This window comes from Myotis nattereri (assembly GCF_964212035.1).
Source record: "Myotis nattereri genome assembly, chromosome: 1".
Lineage (NCBI taxonomy): Eukaryota > Metazoa > Chordata > Mammalia > Chiroptera > Vespertilionidae > Myotis > Myotis nattereri.
In genome coordinates, this window is record NC_138075.1 from 58242861 (window position 1) to 58260663 (window position 17803).

Below are 17803 nucleotides of genomic sequence, written 5' to 3' on the forward strand. Positions count from 1 at the left end.
CCTTAGTGGAGAGATATCATAAGTTTCAGTCTGTTTAGTTCCTTAAATCTACATCTAAAATATTTTAAAGGCCAAATCGGTTTGGCTCAGTGGATAGAGCATCGGCCTGCAGACTGAGGGGTCCCAGGTTCGATTCCATGTACCTTGGTTGTGGGCACACCCCCAGTAGGAGGTGTGCAGGAGGCAGCTGGTCGATGTTTCTCTCTCATTGATGTTTCTGATTCTCTATCCCTCTCCCTTCCTCTCTGTAAAAAATCAATAAAATATATTTATAAAAAAAATTTTTTTAAAAGGAGCTTGCCCAGTGTGGTTCAGTGGTTGAGCATCTATCTATGAACCAGGAGGTCAGTGTTGGATTCCTAGTCAGGGTACATGACTTGGTTGCGGCTTGATCCCCGGGAGGGGGTGTGCAGGAGGCAACTGATCAATGATTCTCATCATTGATGTTTCTATCTCTCGCTCCCTCTCCCTTCCTTTCTGAAATCACTAAAAATATATTTAATTAAAAATGTTTTGCCCTGACTGGTTTGGCTCAGTGGATAGAGCATCAGGCTGTGGACTGGAAGGTCCCAGGTTCGATTCCAGTCAAGGGCATGTACCTTGGTTGCGGGCACATCCCCAGTGCAAGAAGCAGCGGAATCAATGTTTCTCTCTCATCGATGTTTCTAACTCTCTATCCCTCTCCTTCTCCTTTCCTCTCCGTAAAAAACTCAATAAAGTGTATTTAAAAAAAATCTTTTAAGGGAGAAAAGGATGTCAGCCATGCCTATGATCAGTTGAAACCCATCATTATTTCTGGACCATATCTTGTAGGTTTAAGTTTTCAATTTGCTTTTTGAAAAATGAAAAAGTAAAATTGAAACAGAATCCTAGAGCTGGAAGGAACCTGACAGACCATCTTGCCTAGTCTCCTCTTCATGAAGATAAAGAAGCTGATATATCAACAGTAAAAGTCACTTGGTAGAAAGTAAAAAATTCTGTGTGGCTGTTATAATGAAGTATTTTTGTTATTCACAATGGAAAATGTACATACTTCATTAGAAACATGTCGTAGATACTATTGCTTGCCTACTCAGCATCCATCCCATCCTATTCCTTCTTGTTTACAGAAGCCTGCAAGGTGTTCACCCAGTAGAGAAGGTGACCCTATTACCATCTCAGAGGTGTGCTCCCAAACCTGTCATGGGCAAGAGAGATAGGATCCACTTGACTGGCCAGTGAGCGATTAGAGGTGGCAATGTGACCCAGCTCTGGCTAGGGAGAACTGAGGAGAGGTCTACTGAAGGCCTTCTGGGAAAGGTTTTCTTGCTCTTAAACAGAGACGTACAGGGAAATATGCCACTGTCTCCACTGGATGTTTTTACATATGGTTGTGTTACCTGAAACTGGAATAGCCATCTTAGAACCATCAGGGGATCTATCCTGAGGACAAAGTCAGCACACTGATGATAACAGAATGAAGAGATAGAATGATGTTGTTGTTGAGTCAGTAAGTCAATCAGCCCTGGTCTGCCCTACTTCTGGATTTCTTGTTATGTGAGATAATAAATATCCTTATTGTTGAGTCAATTTGAGATGGAGTTTTCTGTTACTGGAAGCTGAAAGCATACTAAGTGTTACGGATGAAATGTGAAAGAAAGTTCTTTGGGTGGACTGAAACACTACTTCTTAGAGTTGATAAAAAACAAACAAGAACCACAAGCCACAGGCAAAAGATGGGGATATTATCATGTAATAGATAGAAGTATGGGTGTTAACATTAGACAGACCTGGGTTTGAACCCAGACATTTACTGCCTGGTTGACTGTGACCAAGTTTGTGTTTTTGTTTTTGTTTTTATGCCTATTTTCTTCATCTCTAGCCTGGGTATAATAACACCATACAGAGTTGTTATGCAGATTAAATTAAATAATTTGTGTCAAGTATGCTACAAAGAATATGGTAAACACTATAGCATTGGTGATTGTGTTGATGAACCATGAATTAAGTCATATTTATGGTGTAATTGGCAGCAAGCATCTAAAAGCGAGTCACTATAATACTGATCATGTTAAGTGACATCACAGTAATGCAATTTGCAAAACCCAGAATGTGAGAAACTCTACAAGACAAACAGCTCATTTCTTCAATAAATAAATTGCAAGAAAAATAAAGAGAGCTTATAGATACATAGAAACAAGAGAGAAATAACCAGTGCAGTGTGTAGATTTTTATTTGAGCAAAGCAGCTATTTAAAAAAATCACATTAGGAGCCCTGGCCCATGTAGCTTGGTTGGTTCAATGTAGTCCCATGCACCAAAAGGTCATGGTTCAATTCCAGTCAGGGCAAATACCTAGGTTGCAGACTTGATCCCAGGGTGCGTGTGGTTCTCTCTCACTCTCTCTCTCATATTGATATTTCTCTCTCCTCTCTCTCTCTCTCTCTCTCTCTCTCTCTCTCTCTCTCTCTCTCTCTCTCTCTCCTTCCTTCCCCTCTCTTTCAAATCAATAAAAGCACATTTTAAAAGAATAAATTTAATAAAAATTTAAAAATCACATTGGGAAAAATGTGAACATAGGGTATTTGATTATATTAGGGTGTTGTTTTAAATGTGATAATGGTCTCATTACATTTTTTTTAAAGAGTTATTATCTTGTAGAGAGATACTACTGAATATTACTGAAAAATACTGATTTTTTTAATGAAAGAAACTAGAGGCCTGGTGCACGAAATTTCTGTGGGGGGTAGGGGGTAAGGATTCCTCAGCCTGGCCTGCACCCTCTTCAATCCAGGACCCCTTGGGGAATGTCTGATTGCCTCTTGCAATCCAGGACTGCTGGCTCCTAACCACTTGCCTGCCTGCCTGATTGCCCCTAACTGCTCCCCTACCAGCCTGATCACCCCTAACTGCTCCCCTGCTGGCCTGATCGCCCCAACCGCCTCTGCCTTGCCCCGCACCTGGGACCAAGGATTCCCTCCTCTGGTTGGTCGTAGGCACCAGGGACCAGTGCTTCCCTCCCTCTGGCCAGCCACAGGTACCCAGGGCCCGGGCTGGCTTCGCCTGGGCTGGCCGCGGCCACAGGGGACCATGGGCGGGTGGTTTCGCCCAGGCTGCAGCAACAGGCACTGGCACCTGGGACCGCAGGGTGAGCGGCTTGTCCCTTTCCTGGGCCACAGCCTGGCTGGTCCCCATTCCTCTCTCCCCAGTGTTGAGTGTCTGAGCCGTTAAGGCATGCAGATGACCATTTGCATATTAGGTCTTTATTATATAGGATGATATTTGGGGTTTGCTTTTAAAAAACATATTTTTATTGATTTTTTACAGAGAGGAAGGGAGAAGGATACAGAGGTAGAAACATCAATGAGAGAGAAACATCGACCAGCCACCTCCTGCACACCTCCTACTGGGGATGTGCCCGCAACCAAGGTATATGCCCCTGACCGGAATCGAACCTGGGACCTTTTAGTCCACAGGCCGGTGCTCTATCCACTGAGCCAAATCTGTTTGGCTGGGGTTTGCTTTTAAAATAATCCAGTCTGAGAGTGGTGGTTGGGTGGCAGGGCAGGGGTATAGATGAAACAAGCTTGGTCATGAATTAATAATGGTTGAAGCTGAGTGATGGAGCTTTATTGTATTTTTAAGTGCAGCTTCAGTGAGATGTATGTCATAGATCATAAATTTACCCCTTTAAAGTGTACAATTCAATGTGTTTTTAGTTTGTTCACAGAGTTATGTAACTGTCACTCAATCTAACATTTTCAAACCCCCCAAAAGAAGCCCCATACACATTAGCAGTCACTCCCTCTTCCCATCAAACTCCCAGACCCTGGAAACCATTAATCTATTTTCTGTTTCCCTGAATTTGCTTATTCTGGACCTTTCATATAAGTGGAATCGTAAAGCATGTGATCTGCCCCAACCTGCACAGCGAGGTTCAGGATTAGAAGGAAGGGCCGACGTATAAATGAAAATGCTATACAAGAAATATGAATCTAGAAGGCATTGGGGGGCCAGGCGGAACCTCTTTCTTGAAGAGACACACCGAGTCCTGGCCCTGTCTGCTTTTTATTCCATTTTAGATACACATCTTGCCCTCAGTAAAGCACGACAAGTACATAGCAGACAGACAGTCTCAAAGGTCAGTAATGACCAGTAAGGTCCAGTAAACATTTACTTGGAGGCTATCAGGTCAGGAAATTGCTTCGAGCCACTGCTATCTCAACATGAACAATTGGTGCCTAGTGTCAGCCCTGCTAAGGCTCAAGGTCCATCAGCCTCCTGGGTTCCTTGGTGCACACTCATGACAGTGTTGGCATGTGGTGGTTTCCCACAGTGATCTTTAAGCCTCCCATTCTTTCACTTAGCATACTGTCTTCACTGTTCCTCCATGTTGTAGCATGTATCAGTACTCTACTCTTTTTTCTGGCCATATAACATTCCACTTATGAATATAACACATTTTCTTTGTCAGTTGATGGACATTTAGGTTGTTTCCACATTTTGTCTATTATGACTAATGCTCCGATGCACATTTGTGCACAAGTTTTTGTATAGAAATATGTTTTTATTTCTCTTGGGTATATACTTAGGAGTGGAACTGCTAGGTTTTATGGATCATATGGGTTACTTCCAAAGTAGCTGCACCAATTTACATTTTTACCAGAAATGTGTGAGTTCCGATTTCTCCATGTCTTTGCCAACACTTGTTAATGTCTGCCTTTAAAAAAAAGTTATAGCCAAACCAGTGAGATGTGGAGTGGTATTTCATTGTGATTTTGATATGCATTTCTCTAATGACTAATGATATTAATCATTTTTTTCATGTGCTTATTTGCCACTTTTATATCTCCTATGGAGAAATGTCTTTAAATTCTTTGCCTATGTTTTAATTGGGTTATTCATCTTTTATTATTGATTTATATTTTTTTATATGTTCAGGTTGTAAATCTCTTATCAGACATGTGATTTGCATATATTTTCTACCATTCTGTGGGTTGTTCTTTTTTAACTTTCTTGATGGTATTTTTTAGTAGTAAACACTCTATCAGTTTGTGGAAGTTCCTTTCTCTTTTGTTTGTAGAAGTTACTGTCTACTTTGTTTGATGCTTTTACCATGCAAGGGTGTTGGATTTCATCAAAGACTTATGCTGTATAAGTTAAGATGGCCATGTGGGATTTTCCCCCCTTATTCTATTAATACAGTGGGGCCTTGACTTACGAGTGTCCCGACTAACGAGTTTTTTGAGATACCAGCTGTCTCTCGGCCGATTTTTTGCATTGAGTTGATAGAGTAATTTGAGTTAATGAGCTCCTTAATGAGCTCAGTCTCCGAACGAATTAAACTCGTAAGTCAAGGCCCCACTGTATTGTATATTACATTGGTTTTCAGATGTCATTCATTTCTGGGTTACATCCCACTTGGTCATGGTGTATAATCCTTTTTATATGTTGTTGGATTTGGTTTGCTAGTATTTTGTTGAGAATTTTTTGTGTCCACCATTTTCTTTTGGTGCCTTTGACTAGTTTTGGTATTAGAGTAACACTGACTATATAGAATGAGTTAGGAAGTGTTTTCTCCTCTTCTGTTTTTTGAAAGCATTTGTGAAGCACTGGTATTAATTCTTTAAATTTTTGGTGGAATTTACCAATGAAGCCATCTGGGCCTTGGCTTTTCTTTGTTGGGAATTTAATCTCTTTGCTTGTTCTACATCTACTTAGATTATATATTTCTTCTTGTGTCAGTTTCATTAATTTGTGTCTTTCTAAGAATTTATCCATTTCCCCTGAGTTATCTAGTTTGTTAGCATTTAATTGTGCATAATATTCACTTATTACCCTTTTTATTTCTGTAAGGATAGTAGTGATGTCTCCTCTTTCATTGCTAATTTTGGAATTTGAGTCTCCTTTTTTCCTAGGCCAGTCTAGCCAAAGGTTTGCAAATTTTGTTGATCTTTTCAAAGAACCAACTTTTAATTTTGTTGACTTTTCTCTATTGTTTCCTAATCTCCATTTAATTTATTTATGCTCTAATCATTATTAGCTTTCTCATGGCCTCAGATAGTTTCACTGGTGAGTTTTACCAAGTATTTAAGGAAAAAATGATATCAATTTGCTGTAATTTCTTCCAGAAAACAGAAACAGAGGGAATACTTCCTAACTTATTCTATGAGGCCAGCATTAGCCTGATGCCAAAAGCAGACAAAGTCATTACAGAAAAATGAAAATTGCCGGCCAATATCTCTCATAAAAATAGATGCAAAAATCCTCAAAATTATTAACAAATCATATCCAACAACGCATAAAAAGAGATATATTACAAATGAATGGGATTTATCCTAGGTATACATTGCTGGTTCAGCAGTCAATCAACAGGCTAAAGAAAAAAATCATATGATACAGAAAAAGCATTTGACAAAATCCAACATTCATTTATAATATAAAGCTCCCAGAAAACTAGAAACAGAGAACTTTCTATTTGATAAAGAACATCTGTAAAATCTCTATAGCTGAAATCATACTTAATGATGAGAAATGAGATGCTTTCCTCATAAAATCAGAAACAAGACAAGGAGGTCTCCCCTTGCTATTCCTTATTCACCATCGTAGAAGTCCTAGTTAATGCAATAAGTCAAGAAGTGGAGTGTGGCAATGGGGAAGGCATATTCAGATTGAGAAGGAAGAAATAAAACACTCTGTGTTCATAGATGACATAATTGTCTATGTAGAAAGTTGCAAAGAATCATTTTAAAAATACCTCCTGGAGTGAGGTTGCTATAAGTGATTATAGCAAGGCTGTAGGACACAGGTCAGTCTATAAAAGTCAATTGCTTTCCTGATTGGAATTTGAAAAAAGCAATACCATTTGCATTAGTACAAAGAAACATAAAAAGAAAAAAATACTTAGGTATATGTATAATATCTTTATGAAGTAAATAAAACTCTGATGAAAGAAGCCAAAGAAGTTCTAAATAAATGGGGAGATATTTCATGTTCATGGATAGGAAAACTCAATATTGTTAGGATGTAAATTCTTCTTTACTTGACCTATAGGTTTAATGCATTCCCAATCAAAATCTTAGAAAGTTATTTTGTAGATATCAACAAAATGATTCAGTATATGGAGCAGCAAAAGACCCAGAATAGCCAATACCATACTGAAGAATAAAGTCATGAGGACTTACACTACTCACTTTCAAGACTTACTATGAAGCCAGAGTAATCAAGACAATGTGGTATTGGTGAATTAATAGATCAGTGGAACAGAATAGAGATCCCAGAAATAGATTCACACAAAGAGAGTTAACTTCTCTTTGACAACAAAGCCAAGGAAATTTAATAGACTAGTCTTTTCAACAAGTGGTATTGAAAAACAACTGGACATCAATATGCAAAAGAATGACTCTAAACATAGACTTTTCACCATTCACAAAAAAATAAGATGGATTATAAACCTAAAGGCAAAACACACAATTATAAAATTTTTAGAAGATAACATAGAAAAAAATCTAGTTGACTTTGGATTTGGTGATAACTTTTTAGACACATCACCAAAAGCAGATCCATGAAAGAAAAAAAAAATGATGTTGGACTTGATTAAAGCTGAAAAATTTTGCTTGCAGAATGATACTGTTAAAAGAATGAAAAGTCAAGCCATAGGCTGGGAAAAAATATTTGCTCAGATTTGAAGAATTTAGAATCATCATATATTGCCAATGGGATTGTAAAATGGTATAGTTGCTATGGAAAATAGTTCGGTGGTTCCTCAAAAAACTAAACATAGAATTACCTATGACCCTGCAATTCTACTTCTAGATATTTACTCAAAGAAATTGAAAGCAAGAACTTAAACAGATATTAATATATAAATACTTATTGCAGCATTATTTACAATAGCCAAAGTGTGGAAACAAGTGTCTATCACCAGATAAATGGACAAACAAAATGTGATATAGCCCTACAATGGAATATTATTGAATCATAAAAAGAAATGCAGCTCTGATACATGCTACAACACAAATGAATCTTGAAGACATTATACTAAATGAAACAAACCACACACAAAAGGACAAATATTGTAAGTTTCTACTTACATAAAATATCTAGAATGGGCAAATTCATAGAAACAGAAAGTAGATGCGGAACTACCAGGGGATAGGGAGGCAGCATTGCTTTGTGGTTATAGTTTCTGTTTGGAGTGATGAAAAAGTTTTGGAAATAGACAGTGGTGATGGTTGCACAACTTTGTGAATATAATTAATACCACTAAATTATATACTTGAATATGGTTATTTTTAAAAAGTATGGTTAAAGTGGCTAATTTTATATGCAATTTACCATAATTAAAAGACTAGTAATGTAATATGAATATGCAACCCATTGAATTGGCATGTAAATAATTTCTTAGTAAAGCTGTTATAATATATAATCATATAAGCATAGTACAATTAACATCTATTTTGCTATTGATGAATAATTGATTGGTTCCTGTTTTTGTTCTTCTGAATGATGCTGTAATGGACATTCTCACACATGTCTCCTGGTATACCATATAGGCACAGGATTTTCAACAGGTCATATACAGTTTCTGGTATTAGAATTTATGATTTGTAGGGACTGCACAAACACAGATTTGTAAGAGTGTTTTTCAAAGTGGTTGTATCAAATATTACTTCTCTCAGCGGTGCATAAAATTCATATCTTCACTGATAACTGGTGTTGTCAAACTTAACTTTTGCCAGTCTTCTGAGTATAAAGTGGTTATCCTTTATGGTCTTAATGTGAAGTTTTTGGATTATTAATAAGATTTATCATCTTTTCATGGGTTTATTTCATCTTCTATAAAATTCTAGTTATGCATTTTTCTTTTCATATTGTTATATAGGAATTAGCTCTTTAAATAATTCTAAATATTAATCTTTGGCTGGTTGCATATGTTACAAATAAAACATTCTTTGCTACCAGAACCTATGCAGTTTCTCAATTCAGATAGCCAGAGTACAAATATTGAAGAATGCCTAGTGTTCAGAATCTATTGGTTCCTGATTTTCATATAAAAATTAGCTGGAGTTTGAATAATGAAGTATAAACCAAATACTTTATTCAAATATTTTTGGTTCCTAGGACACCTGTATCTTCTCTTAATCTCTAATTTAATTCTTCTTCAAGGTATCTTTTGTTTAGCAGAAGTTCTTAATTTAAATGTTATGCTTATCAATCTTTTCTTTTATGAGTAAAGCTTTTTTTGGTCTTACTAAAGAAGTCCTTTCTTTTAAGAAAAATGTTTTTATTGATTTCAGAGAGGAAGGAAGAGAGAGAGAGAGAGGGAGAGGGAGAGAGAGAGAGATGATGAGAATCATGGATTGGCTTCGATGCTAAGGTCGATACTCTAACCACTGAGCAGCCCTACCTAGAGCTCATATCAACTTTAGAATTAGCTTGTCATATTTCTTGCAAGGCCATATTAAGATATTAATTGCTGTTGCATAAAATACACAGATCAATTTAAAAAGCATTGACATTTTTTATGATACTGTGTCTTCATGAACATGGCATAGGCTTTTTAAAATTTATTTCAGTCTTATTTAATGTCTTTCAAAATTGTTTTAATTTAATATCTTAATAAAGTTAAACTTTTCTTTATAAAGGCCTTGCTCATGCTTTATTAGATTAATTCCTTTGTTCTATCTATTATGCCATTTAATCTACTAATATTTTAATACTAGAGGCCTGGTGCATGAATTCGTGCACCGGTGGGGTCCCTTGGGCTGGCCTGCACCCTCTCGCAATCTGGGAACCCTAGGGGGATGTTGGAGAGCCAGTTTCAGCCCAATCCCTGCAGGCCTGGCCGAGGGACCCCACCAGTGCACAGGGGCCTCTAGTATGCATATAAGATATTTGGTTTATCTCTTCCCACCCTCTCTCCTCCCCCCTTCCCTCTGAGATTCATCAGTCTGTTCCATGTTTCCATGCCTGTGGTTTCCACTCCTGTGTTGAGCGCCTGCCCCCTGGTGGTCAGTGCACATTGTAGCTACCGGCCGGTTGGCTGGTTGGCCGGTCGCTTAGGCTTTTGTAGGTATAGATTAAGGCACCCTTGTATTTCTGGGATAATGTCATCTTATTCATGTTGGGCTATCTTTTGTATGCACTGCTAGGTTTGGCTTAATAAAAATTTTAAGATTCTCATATACATGAGTGTGATGCCTTCCTCAACTGGTTTTGATCAGAGTTATACTGTGGGTTTGGATTATGGTTATACTATGAACTAAGTTGGGGATTGTTTCTGCTACTTCTGTTACATAAGATTGGATTGCTCTGTTCCTTGAAAGGTGAATAGAATCTTCCAGCAAGATTTTCTGATGCTGACATTTTTTTGGTAGCAAGATTTTAAACTAGTATTGATTTAATTTCTTTAATGATTATAGAACTATTCAGATTTTCTATGTCTTCATATATTATTTTATGCAAGTTGTTTATGGATCTAGCTTTCAAGTTCCACTTGCTTAGATATATAAGGTCCTCCCTTTTTAAAAAATTTCCCATTCAATTATCAATCTCATTTAAAAATTATTCTAAATTGTAAATACTTTAGTAGGAGGATTTCATGGTAGTTTAGACTTCCATCTTGCTGGAACCCAAAATTCCAGATATGTACTTCTTCAACTTTACTAGATATTGTCACATAACTCTTCACAGTAGTTGCACCAATTTATACTGTTTCTATTGTTCAACAATCTCACCAGTACTTAGAATTATCTAATTCTTTAATTTTTTATAATCTCATGCTTATGAAATTGTAGTTTTAAATTAAGTTTCTTTGCTTATTGGTAAGGTTGAGTATCTTTCCCTAGATTTATTAGCCATTTGAATGTTATCTTTTGCCTGTTCATGACTTTTGACTATTTTTCTAGTAGAGGTTTGTCTTTTTTTTTTTTTTTCAATTGTCACCCGAAGATATGTTCATTGATTTTTAGAGAGAGAGGAAGGGAGTGAGAGAGATAGAGAGAAACATCAATGAGAGACAGAAACGTTGATTGATTACCTCCCATACGCGCCATGACTGGGATCGTTCCTGCAACCTAGGTATGTGCCCTAGGTGTATGGGAAAGACACTCCAACCAACTGAGCCACCCCACTGGGGTGATGTTTGTCTTTTAATAACATACGCATTTTAATATATTCTGGATAGTAATACTTTGTCAGTTATATGTATTCAAATATATGTCCCCCTTTTATACCTTGTCTATTCAAAATTTTAAGGTGACTTTTGAGGCACAGAAGTTTTTAATGTTGACGTATAGAATTTACCAGTCTTTTTTTCTTTGTGTTTGTATTTTTGGCAACTTGATTAAGAAATCCTTTGCTATCCCAAGTTTATAAAGATAATGTTCTAAAAGTGTTAGGTTTGTTTTCCCCAATTCTATCTTTAATTAATCTGTAATTGACTTTGGTCTATGGTACAAGGTAGAGATCTGACTGCATATTTTCAGGTGGATAGCTAATTGTACCAGCAGCATTTATTATTATAGATTAACTAGTGGCCAGGTGCATGAATTCATGCACATTGAAAGGAAATTAGTTAGAAGAAATATTTTATTTTATTTTTTTATTTTTTATTTTTTTTAAAATATATTTTCATCGATTTTTCACAGAGAGGAAGGGAGAGAGATAGAGAGTTAGAAACATCGATGAGAGAGAAACATCGATCAGCCGCCTCCTGCACATCTCCCACCGGGGATGTGCCCGCAACCCAAGCACATGCCCCAGACCGGAATCGAACCTGGGACCCTTCAGTCCGCAGGCCGACGCTCCATCCACTGAGCCAAACCGGCTTCGGCAGAAGAAATATTTTAATATCGCTATTCGCCCTTTCTCTATAATAGAAGTGTCAACCAAATTCACGATTGACAATGACAGATGGGAACACACTCGTGCGATTGGTGCCAGCAAGAGCTTTATATGTATCGTGCATGTGCGAGTCAACTTAGCCTTTTATAAATATAAAATAAACTTGCTTAATTAGACCTGCTTTCTGATGTAGCTAAACTTTTTCCAGCCCAGTGAAGTACCCCAACTTCTCTTTCAGGTAATTGTCAGCGACACAGAAGTAAATATCAACATGAAGCAGATTATTATTGTAGATCATGCAAGGAGAACAAAGGGTAAAATATTTAACTGCAGCAGTGTTTGACTATACTCTGCACAGCGAGAAAACCTGAAGTCATTTTCAAGGTCCACCATTTCTTACTTCTTTTCAGTCGGGTCAAGTTTCTAAGCTTTCTAAATCTCCATTTTCTGGATAATGAAAAAATAGGATTCCACCGAGTCTCCTATCTACCTACTCCAGGACTTCTGTGAGGATCAAATGAGATGAGGCACAGGAAAACGCTTCACAGACATTTGGTTACAGTGTAAAATGTTTCCACCTGGCTATAAAACAAGTTGTGTTCCTGGGCTGAAGAATCTGCAAGGAAGCTAGTGGCTAGGGAGAGGAAGCCGGGCATTGCTACGTGATGTCATTACCCGGACGGACACTTGGCATGTTAGCCTTTTATATATATATCGATTTCTCTGATATATGTGGGTCATTCCTGGGTTTTCTTTATTGTCCCTATCTTATATTTATCTATCCCAGCTTCACTACTACAATGGTTTACTTCTCATCACTTTATTATAAGTCTTTATAAAAAATGTATTTTTATTGATTTCAGAGAGGAAGGGAGAGAGAGAGAGAAACATCAATGGTGAGAAAGTATCATTGATCGGCTGCTTCCTGCATGCCCCACACTGAGGATCATATGTAGACACAACCACTGAGCGATGCCAGTGAAAGGAAATTATATTTTCACTAGAGGCCCGATGCATGAATCCTCACAATCCAGACCCGTTGGGGGATGTCGGAGAGCCAGTTTTGGCCCGATCCCCGCAGGCCAGGCCAAGGGACACCACTGGTGCACTATGCCTCTAGTATGCATATAAGATCCTTGGTTAATCTCTTCCCGCCCTCCCCTCTTCCCCCTTCCCTCTGGGATTCATCAGTCTGTTCCATGTTTCCATGCCTGTGGTTTCTGCTCCTGCATTGAGCATCTGCCCCTTGGTGGTCAGTGCATGTCATAGCTACTGGTCCCATGGTCAAATGGTCGGCTGGTAGGCCAATCACGTAGGCTTTTATATATATAGATTATTTCACATCTTCCCATCCATACACATGATATATATCTTGAATTTATATTTTCTTTTATGTCCTTTAATAGAACTCAATAATTTTTTTCATATAAAATGTGCTTCTCTTTTGTAAAGTTTATTCATAAATATTTTTGGTATCTACAAGGTCATCTTTCCCACAATTATACTGTCTGATTGATTAGTGCAATTGATATTTGCATACTGATCTTGTATCTTATAACTTTGAAATTTGAACAGTTCCAGTGTACACATTATCTGTGTTGCCTGTAACAATAAGATTGTCTATTACTGGCAAACAAGAGTTTATTTCTTTTCAATCTTCATTTCCCTCTTTCCCTCTTTTCTTTATTGCATTCGCTAGGTCCTTCAGAGCAAAATTAAATAGAAGTAGTAATAGAAGGCTTCCTTCTCTTATTCTTGGCCTCAAAGAAAATGCTTCTAATAATTCACCATTAATTGTGAGGTTTGCTCTGTGTAGGTAGGCACATATAAAACCAAAGTTGAAGAAGGAAAATTAAATATATAAAAACTTCAATATGAGACACATGTTAACTTTTATTTTTTGGATCAGGTAGGAATCAATATAATATTCAACGGAAGACTAAATATTTAGAAACAGCCTAGCTATCTAGGGGAAAACAACTCACAATGAACCCTCAGTAAGTATTAATTCAAGCTGATTTCTTGAATTTAGAGGAAACTCCCGTAAAGATCACAGAAAAGAATCATGGAGAATTGTGTAGGCTATGCTTCAGAGAACATTATAAATGTTTTGAAAGTGTTTGAGGACCCAGGATTTATTATGGCTGGAGAAACTAGGGACAGCTTAGGAATTAGCCCTAGCAAGAGAGAAGTGGGGTGGTTTTAAAGCTCTGTACATTTTAAAAATCCTCACCCAAGGACATTTTCACAGATATTTAGAGAGAGATGAAAGAAAGAGAAAGAGAGCGGGAGAGAGAGAGAGAGAGAGAGAGAGAGAGAGAGAGAGAAACATCGATGTGATAGAGAAACATTGATTGGTTGCCTTCTACATGGCTGGGGATCAAAACCTAGGTATGTGCCCTGACCAGAAATTGAACCCACAACCTTTTGGTGTATGGGACGATGCTCCTACCAACTAAGCCACACCAACCAATACTGAATCTATACGTTTTTGGTGGTAACTTTTTCTTGCACTTTTACAGCGGCCTTAGTCATTTTGTAAAGTAGTTAAGTGATCATCACCTAGACTTTTCCCTCCTTGGCTCATCTTCTGACTCTTAATTTACTTAGGTCCCTACTGATCTGTCATTTGGTAATCTCTGACTTCTCCAAGTCATCTGGGTCCCTTATTTAGGCCTGTCTCCCATCTCCCTTTAATTCAGAATGTCCTAAACTATAGAAATTCTGAGGGGGCAGGGGGAAGGAGGGGGTGTTTCATAGTCAAATGAATTTGGGAATTATGGTGTCAATCAAAATTCAGTAGCTTACTTTACTGCAAGACTTCTAGAGCCCTCAGTATTCATATATGCACTGTGAATCTCCAAAAGAGAAAGAAAGCTTGCAGTGTTTTCCTGTATAGATGTGGTTGTGAACAAAAGCCAACTCTGTCTTTGTGTCCTGGATCATGCTGTGACCTTTAACTACCCTTACTGTCCTATGTAAGTGTACCAAAGCCTTCTGGTTGATGATTGTCTGTGTTCCATACAATGTAGCCACACATATTTTTGTTAGTAACTGCCAGAATGGCATAACAACTGAGTTAAATATCAAACTGGTGATAGAACCAATTATAAACCATCATCTATCATAAGACCACCAGGAGATATGGCTTCTGGTGCATTCTGCATTCGTTGTCCCTTTGTGTTGTCAATCATCAGTATTGAATTATATTATAAAAAATGTACTGTAACAGGGATCTGGTAGTGGGGAATAATTTGCATAGAACTGTTGGGTCATCTGTCTGCTCCGACCCTACATTCCTGTATATAAATTAGCCTATAATAAATTCTGTTAGCCAAAACCGGTTTGGCTCAGTGGATGGAGCATCGGCCTGCGGACTGAAAGGTCCCAGGTTCGATTCTGGTCGGGGGCATGTACCTGGTTTGCGGGCATATCCCCAGTGGATGTGCAGGAGGCAGCTGATCGATGTTTCTCTCTCATCGATGTTTCTAACTCTCTATCTCTCTCCCTTCCTCTCTGTAAAAAATCAATAAAATATATTTAAAAAAAAATAAATTCTGTTATATTTTGCTAGTGGCATAGTGCACAGATTCGTGCACATTGAAAGGAAATTAGAAGAAATATTTTAATATCACTATTCGCCCTTTCTCTATAATAGAAGTGTGAGAGATGAAAGAAAATTAGTAAAATGTATACGAAAATAGTATATACATTGTTTAATAAATAAATAACATGATATAAAAACAACAAAGACATGATATAAAAACAACAAAAACATGATATAAAAACAATAAAAACATGATATAAAAACAACATTGATGGGGGTAATGGGGAGATAAGGACACATATGTAATACCTTAATTAATAAAGAAAGAAATATATATATGTATATATTTACAACATTGATAACAACAATGACTGATAAATTGATTAAACTTATTCAAATATCTCCCTGTATACCACATTAAGAGTAAAAGCACTTTCAAAGTGCTTGGCTAATTTCCCTTGTGATGAAGTATTTAGAACTTTAACATCACACACTCTTCAAACTCTAGATAAAGCAACATATAACTGACCATGTCCGAAAACGGGTTTAGGCAGGAATATTCCTAGTCTGTCTAGAGTTTGTCCTTGTGATTTCTTAATAGTCATTGCAAATGCTGGCATCACGGGAAACTGTCTTCGAATTAATTTAAATGGGAGGCCAGTGTCAGATGGGGACAAATATCACACATGCGCAAGTCAACATTTATTTTTAAATTGCCAGTGCATGTCATATGTACTGGCCAGTTGGTCAGTCGGACGGTCAGATGGATGTACGGTCGGTCACTTAGCCTTTTATATATACAGATAGAGTTGTCTGCATTGTTCTTCAGTCTGAAAATACCTCCTCACTGCAGTGGCCATCACACCTTTGCCCCACTGTTGGACATGACTCAATTAATTGATCATGGAACCCTTTCCAAAGAATATGTAATGACATATCATATAAACAAGTGCATTAATCTTCAAATAAAAACTTCCAAGTTCTTCAGTAAACTTTTCCTTAGTGGAAGACAATTTATATGCTATCTCACTACTACATTGTAAATGCTTTGAGGGCAATTTCTTCTATTTTCTTGAAATATTACCTGATCTCATCTATATATATATTAAAACTCTGGGGTTCTCTTACGTCCTGGGATGAGCACATTGGGCACCATTCAAGGGTTGCATGGAAGATTCTTGCTAATTAATCTAATTTAGTTTTCATGATCTTTTTACTACACCTCAATTCAATTACTTTGGATGCTTTATTCAAGGCTTTGAGCTAGGCACTGCTGAGTTAAAAAAAAAAAAAATGAGCCCTGACCGGTTTGGCTCAGTGGATGGAGCATCGGCCTGCAGACTGAGAGGTCCCAGGTTTGATTCCGGTCAAGGGCATGTACCTGGGTTGCCGGCATATCCCCAGTGGGGAGTGTGCAGGAGGCAGCTGATTGATGTTTCTCTCTCATCGATGTTTCTGACTCTCTATCCCTCTCCCTTCCTCTCTGTAAAAAATCAATAAAATATATTTTTTAAAAAATGAGTAAGATCTAGTTACACCTCCCAGGGCCTGTATAGAAGCAATAAGACAAGTACATGACCCAAAGCACAAGTTAAATGCTAAACAAGAGGTACAAACCATCTTGGGATTCAGTGGAAAAATAATAACAATTGGATAGTTGGGTGGGAAAGGGGATAGGTGAGAAGAATCAGAAACATGGAGGATGTATTATTTGGGATAAGCCTTAGATTAAAAAAAAAAAGTAGACAGAGAATATTGGAATAGTGTTACAGGCAGAGGGCATAGAATATATACAAGGCATGAAGATAGAAAGAGTGGCAAGTTCACCTGGCTGTTTGGCAAGAGCATATGGAGTACACAGGACGAGTTGTAGATTGGCGATGACCACAGCATGGATAATAAAAATGGAAAGAATAGCTTAAATGTCAGTATGAATTATGTTAATGCTGTCCATAGGGAGCCACTGAAGAATTTTTTATTGGAAGGGTGATGTGGGGACCACCTGCTCCTCTCCCATCATTTGTTCTGTCTCCTGAGCTCCAGGTCCTTTGTCTCTGTCCAGCACAGCAACATCTGGAAACTTCAGCCAGTGAATCAAACTTCCGGTCTATCAGGTACCGCATCTTGGAGAGCTGTCCAAAGTACAACAGAAATCCGGGCCCTAGATTCTCTAGTCAATGAGCACCCGCTCTGTGTAGAACACTACCGCGTGCCAGAATGTTGAGAAGAGGGTGTTCAAGATGCAGAATACAGATAAGAGGTCATTGGTAGGTTTAATGAGAATACTTTGGGGAGTTATGATTTCAGGGTATTAAAGAGGAAACCAAGCCGATAAGAAAAAAAGGATGTGTACAGATAGTAAATTCTAAGCAGTGAGCCAGGAGAATAGACCGTAGCTAGTCAGATCTCAAGGCAGCCCAGGACTAAAATC